Genomic DNA, 6842 nt, shown 5'->3' with positions numbered 1-6842 from the left:
AAATCAGTTGACACTCAAGATCTAAGCATCATTTTATATCACGTGGCCAACTTTCACCCGAACCCAATTCATACTTTGTCATATTTTAAACTTTCAATTTTTTGTGTTTGTTGCCCCAAAATGATTAAAATATCTCATCCTAGGCTTCTTCATGAGGTTTAAATAATTGTGTGGGTCTATTTCCCTATTTTTTATGCATATTTCAAATTTAAAGACCTAACTCCCTACCGTTTGAAAGTTATGTCATTTTTCTCCAGCCAAAGCAGTAAATTTAAAATATTTAAATTATTTTTTAAATAATAATTTAATATTTTAAATTATTTTAATATGTCTAGTCATTGCGATAAAAAGTTGTCCAAAAACATTGGTTGCATTCTTTCTTGATTCCTCTCTACGATCAATGGTTTCCAAGGTCTAAAGGATAGCTCGTTGAAGCAGAAGGTTAGAAATTCTCACTTTTTGAGCATTCTTAACCTCATTCCTTAACCTTTTGCCAAGAAGGTTAGAAATGCTCACTTTTTGAGCATTTCTAACCCATATTTCTAACCTCTCACAACACAAAAAAAAGGGTTAAGAATGCTCAAAAAGTGAGCATTCCTAACCTCATTTCTTAACCTTGCAGGCCCCACTTTGTCAAGAAGGTTAGAAATGCTCACTTTTTTAGCATCCTTAAGCACTTATAAATTTCATCAAGGAAAGAATAAAAAAAAGAAAGAAACTTCAAATACCAGGTTATGAATGTTCACCAAATGTATTGGAGAGAGGATATGGTTTCATCAAGAGGTTGAAGTTGCAGTTGCTAAGGAAATACACATGCCAATGTGGAGTCAAGATTCCATCACGCATTACATTGGTAGACTCTCTAACTCATGCCAACATCCTCCCTACCCATGCTAAAATGGAAGCTCTGGAATAAGTTTCAACATCAACCAAAGTGTTATGAGAATGTTTTGGCCACTTTGTAGAAGGAATAAGAATAAATAATGCATTGGCATGCTGATAAAACATAGATAAGGAAGTATATATATGTCATGAAATGCAAACATGTATGTAGGATGTGGAAGGCATAAATAGGCTGCAAACTATCTGATAAAATGCCTTAAAGAAACATGGTTTCAATAGATATACACTGCGGTTAAAATTAATGTGCATTGCAGAGTATAATCATGGTAGGCAAACTATCTAACAAATTGCATCAAAGAAGGTATTAAGCTACATACTCTTGCTAGCAAACCAAGGTGGAAACCATTTAAGCAGCACAGATAGAGGATTTTTGTCAGATGTTGTAGTTGCATTTGTTTTGGTAGACAGGAATTCTTCGTAGAGCATAGATAGCTTGTGAATTGTTTGATAGAATCCCTCAAAGAAATGTGGTCTTGTGGTATGTGATTGAAGATGATTTTGAAACTATCTAGCAAGTGAAAACCACAACTGTAAGGCCAGATTCAACAACCTTTGCCAACATCCTCCCTACCAATGATAAAATGGAAGCTTCAAACCAGGAGGGAAAGATACGCACGCAATACGGCTGGCTGTTGCATGCAGTTGAAAAGGGTTTGATAAAATACTCTAAAGTGGTAGCGGTGACTGGAGCAACCAACCGCAATTTTAACAAGTCATTGGGTGTAGTTTTAACAAGTCATTCATGATCTTTTAGCCGCAAATCAACAGGGAAGTCATGAAGCTAGTCACGGTTTAAGTAAAGAGCAGAAGATAAAGGAACGTTGCTAGCCCATATGTAGATCATGATGGCATAGATAACACATGAATTGTTTGATAGAATGCTTCTTGCCAAACATGGAGAGAAGAGTATACATGTCGCATTGATAAAGTGTAGATCAGGAAAGTTTTGGCCACAGTATGGACATTCAGCAAAACATAAAAGGACAGAGGAATTTCTTCCGATGTTGTAGTTGCAACTACACTGGCCGATATGTCTGCAAAAGGTTAAAGCATAGACAATGACGTGAACTATTGGGTAAAAAGACCTAAAGAAATGTGGAATTATGGTTCGCTATGATATTGTAGAGGTTTTGGAATAGCTACTCAGGGAGTTATCTTGTGAAAACATTGTCAAACTTGTGAACATGCACATAAATCATATGGAAATGTCTCTTTACTTGGCATTGACTATGCAGAATATGACGTTTATGAAATTATTTGGCATCATCAGGAGAAGCTTAACTGGGGTATTTATCAATATAATATTAAGTCTTTGCTTTGACAATTTTTGAATGGTTTGAACAATCTTCATAGTAATTGGATTGTACATCGTGACCTTAAGCCATCTAATATCTTGGTCATGGGTAATAGTGACAAACACGGTGTAGTCAAAATTGTTGATTTTGGGCTTACTAGGATATACTAGGCTCCCTTATAACCATTGTCTAACAACAGGGTTTTTGTAACCATATGGTATCATGCACCAGAGCTAGTTCTTGGGGCAAGGCATTACACTAGTGTTGTTGACATGTGGGTTGTAGGTTGTATTTTTGTAGAACTGTTAACACTAAAACCACTTTTCCAAGGCACGGAGGTCAAATTTGCACCAAATCCATTTCAGCTTGATCAAATTGACAAGATATTTAAGGTCTTAGGTCGCCCAACACCAGGAAAGTGGCCAACATTGGCCAATCTACCACATTGGAATTCAGAAAAGCAACATATTCAAAAATACAAATATGAAAATACAAGTGTACATAATGTTGTAACATAAAGAGGATCATAAACATGTGATGTAAAGAATTAAAGTCGATCATCAAGAGAGGACTTTATAGTGTCAAATATGGAGCTTTGGAGAGCTCGGTGAAGATGAAGAAGTGGATCGAGTTGGTGGTTTGGTTTTAAATACTCAAAATATGATCTACTTAAATTCATTGAAAAAAAAGAAGAAAAATCACATCTATATGGTATATCCTCAAATTAAAGTGATAGAAGCTAGAACTCAAAAGTTAGAGCTTTCTTAAGAGAAGGAAAAGCATTTAAGAAAGATGGTATAACACTTAGCGGATGTGATTGGAGGTCTAATGTCTTAGTCTATGAGTGCATTGTAAAACTTTAAAGTTTTCATCCTCATGGTTAGCCTGGTGAATTATCTTTTTGCTTTAAATGGAAAGATGTAAATTTTCTTTTTCCTAAATAGTAGTATGATGAGGGAGATGTAGATTCGACTGAGAAAGAAAAGACAACTAATGGTCACTATCAGAAATATCTTCAAAAGGTGTCATGGATGAAGAAAATGGAGTGAACAAGTAGCTTAGAAAACCAAATTTGACATTTCATTGAAATTGGGGGTTTTCAAGTATCTTTGGGGTAAAAGTAATTTATGTCAAGTATTTGTAATAAAATTGGAAAATAAACTTCATTTGTGTAAAAATTGAGAAAAATCAAAGTAATGAAGCTTATTCTTATTTTCTCAAATTTGCAAAGGTAGTTATCTCTAGGTAGTTATCAGGTGGTTACTAGTTAGTTATCAAGGGAAAGCCTATAAATTGAAGGCTATTTGTAATGTAAGGGGGACTTTTACAGAGGGGAAAACTCTGCTGGAATTCTGAGAGAAACTTGTAATAACATTTTGACTTGCACTATGTATAGAAAGGATTTTGGACTTGTATATTTCTAAAAGGATAATGAAGAATACATCTTAGCTCGTGTGTTCTAAATGTATTCATGTGCTATCATTGCTGATTTCTTGTATGTCAAATTGGTAGTCTTTTTATGCATATGTGATCTGTACAATTGATGTGATGATGCACAAGCAACCTTGGGTATCTCAGTTTGAATGTGTTGAAGTATCTTATCTCTCTGTATGTTGAGATTTGTCATTCTTCTTTATCGTCATCTCATGGCTAAGAATATTACCTTATAAACTCCCCTTGTAATTTGTTGCTAATGTTGGGAAATCTCAGTTGATGGTCATATGTCTATTGTTGGGGTTTCTATCTTTATTTCTTTTGAGTTTTATGTTTTCTCTTTTATGTACTTTGAGGTTAAAAGTACACAAAATCCTAAATACCCCTATCATACGAGGGAGTTGCCCCTCTCAAATGCAGAGGAAGATTGTGGTTTCACTTCAATCTCTCCAACTATTGGAACATTTGTCACTGCTTAGTAGGCAAACAGGGTCAGTTTCAGATAAACGACCGGAGTGACAAATTTGTTTACCAAGGAATAAATTGAATGAAGCTGGTGAAGTTGTCATAAATAAAGCAAGATTGGTATGCAAAGGTTATTCATAGAAAGACTGGATTAATTATGAGGATGATTTTTCTCTGGTAGCCAAACTTGAAGCTATTAAACTGTTGCTTGCATATGTTTCCTATAAAGATTTCAAGGTATATCAAATGGATGTCAAATATACCTTTTTGAATGGTGATCTTGAGGAGTAAGTTTGCATTGAGTAACCAGATGGATTTCCACTATTTGATAATGGAGACATGGTATGTAAACTGAAGAAAGCTCTTTATGGTTTGAAACAAGCCCTTAGAGTTTGGTATGTTAGATTGGATAACTACTTGTTGAAATTAGGATTTAATAAGAGGACTACTGATAGTAATTTGTATTTTAAGATTGAGAATGATAACATTTTGATTGTTGAATTCTTTGTTGATGATATTATCTTTGGAGGAGATGATGACTTGAGCATGAAGTTTGTCAGTGATATGCAGAAAGAATTTGAGATGTCTATGATAGGAGAGATGAAATTTTTCTTAGGTTTGCAAATTTCACAGACAAGAAAAGCTATTTTTATATCTTAAACTAAATATGTGAAGGAATTGTTGAAGAATTTTGGGTTAGATGACTCCAAACTAGTTGGAACTCCTATGGTGACTGGCTGCAAATTATCTAATAATGATGAATCTCCGAAAGATAATTAGAGCTTGTATAGATCTATGGTTGGTGGACTACTATATATTACTCAGACTAGGTTGGACATTATACATGTTGTGTGTATGGCTGCTAGATATCAAGCTAATCTGAAAGAGAGTCATGTCATTTTTGTAAAGAGGATATTCAGATACTTAAAGGGGACTATGGATTATGGTTTGTGGTATCCGAGGAATGATGATTTCATGTTATGTTCTTATAGTAATGCTGATTGGACTAGTGATGTTGATGACTGGAAGAGTACCTTCGGTGGTGCTTTCTTTTTAGGTAATAAATTGGTTTCATGGGCTAGTAAGAAACAAGATTCAATGTCCTTATCTACTACTAAAACTAAGTACATTGTTGTTGTTGGTAGTTGCACTCAGGCAGTTTGGATGAAGCAAATGTTGAAGGATATCAAAGTTATCTATTTTATATACTATGGTAATTCCAGTTCGATTAATATGTCAAAGAATTTGGTGCAACATTCAAAAACTAAACATGTGTCAATCAAATATCATTACTTGAGAGAAAAAGAAAGTGAAGAGGAAGTGAAGTTGGAATATGTGTCTACAAAGGAGCAGATTGCTGATATTTTCACTAAGCCTTTGCCTATAGATACATTTGTCTATTTGAGAGACAAGTTAGGGGTGTCCACCCTCATTATGAGAACAAGATACATTAAGTTGCATCAATCTAGTGGACTTCACAATCTTATTTCTTTATCTGGATAGATGAGTTGGTGTTGCTCCTCTGGTGGAGTAGTCTGGTTATGTGTTTTATGGGAGAGATTCATGTTTTATATTCTAAGGGAGAGTTTAGTTTTATGTTTTGAGATCTTTGGCATTGTTGTCAAAGGGGGAGCGAAGCATGTGAAAAACTATTTTATCTGCTTGATCTTTAGGGGAGTTTGTTTGAGTTATTTTCTTTCTTTCCATTGATTATTTTTGGCATTCATATGTTGTCATCAATAATAAAGAGGGAGATTGTTGGACATTGATGCTGCTAGGATATGTTGTTGTCATTGATGTCAACATATTCCTGCTCCAGTGATTGTAGATTGGTTTATTGGGATTATGGTTTGGTGTATGGAGTATTTATAGTATCACTATATTCTTCTGTTGCTTTTGGTGATCCGAGAAGCTTAATTGATCATATCATATGATCTGGTTTTGCAATTTGTTTGTATGATCAGTGCTTTGGAGAGTTCAACATTTCCTCTAATATATTCTGATGTTATTGGATCTTGATCTAAGTCTTTGGAGATTATTTGGGATGGTCTTATTTATCTTCATTTTAGATAGTTCATTATTTGGTGCTCTACAAGTTATCTTTCTTTGTGACAGTTACCATTGTTTGAGTGTTCTTTAGTTTCAGATGTTGATCAATGAATATTTGATAAGTAGTGTTGTTGCAGTTGCTTCTGATTATTCTAACGTGTTTTTTGGTGTTTCCTAATTGTGTCCTATTTGTTTTGATGATCTGCATTGATCATTGTGTTAGTTCTTGGTTTTTTTGTTGAATCGGTGATGTTCTTTGTGTTATGTGGTTTTCCTGATGGTGTAGCATGTTGTGGTTGATCTTGGCATGATTTCCAGTGTTGTTTCTTGTTTGGAGATTTGAATTAGGTCCATTTTATTTTTAGTAGCAATCAAGAATGAAGACTAAGAGGGGGTGAATCAATCATCACCAATTCATAGAAATCACCAAAAAATCGCACAACAATCAATGTAGTTCGCCAAAATAAATAGGACATGACTAGGAAACACCAACAAGCATGTTAGAGTCATTTGGAATAGTTGTACCAACACCTCTTTTCAAATCTTCATCAGTCAACATCTGAAAGATCAAGAACACAACCAATCAACAACTCTCATGAGGAAAGATAACTTGTGGAGCACCTAATCATGAACCATCTGAGGTAAAGATACAAAGGGTCATCCCAAACAATAATCCAAAGTCTCAACACAATATTT

The 6842-nt window shown here is 34.5% G+C and overlaps 1 pseudogene; it reads left to right on the top strand.

The window, feature by feature from the left end:
* The first annotated feature begins 1484 nt into the window (after positions 1 to 1484).
* Positions 1485 to 2716, top strand: LOC131080017 (cyclin-dependent kinase E-1-like; annotated as a pseudogene).
* The last annotated feature ends 4126 nt before the right edge of the window (positions 2717 to 6842 follow it).

The sequence above is a fragment of the Cryptomeria japonica genome, chromosome 7, assembly GCF_030272615.1.
Source record: "Cryptomeria japonica chromosome 7, Sugi_1.0, whole genome shotgun sequence".
Classification (NCBI taxonomy): Eukaryota; Viridiplantae; Streptophyta; class Pinopsida; order Cupressales; family Cupressaceae; genus Cryptomeria; species Cryptomeria japonica.
The sequence above is the reverse complement of the archived record's forward strand: the minus strand, read 5'-3'. Positions and strand labels throughout refer to the sequence as shown.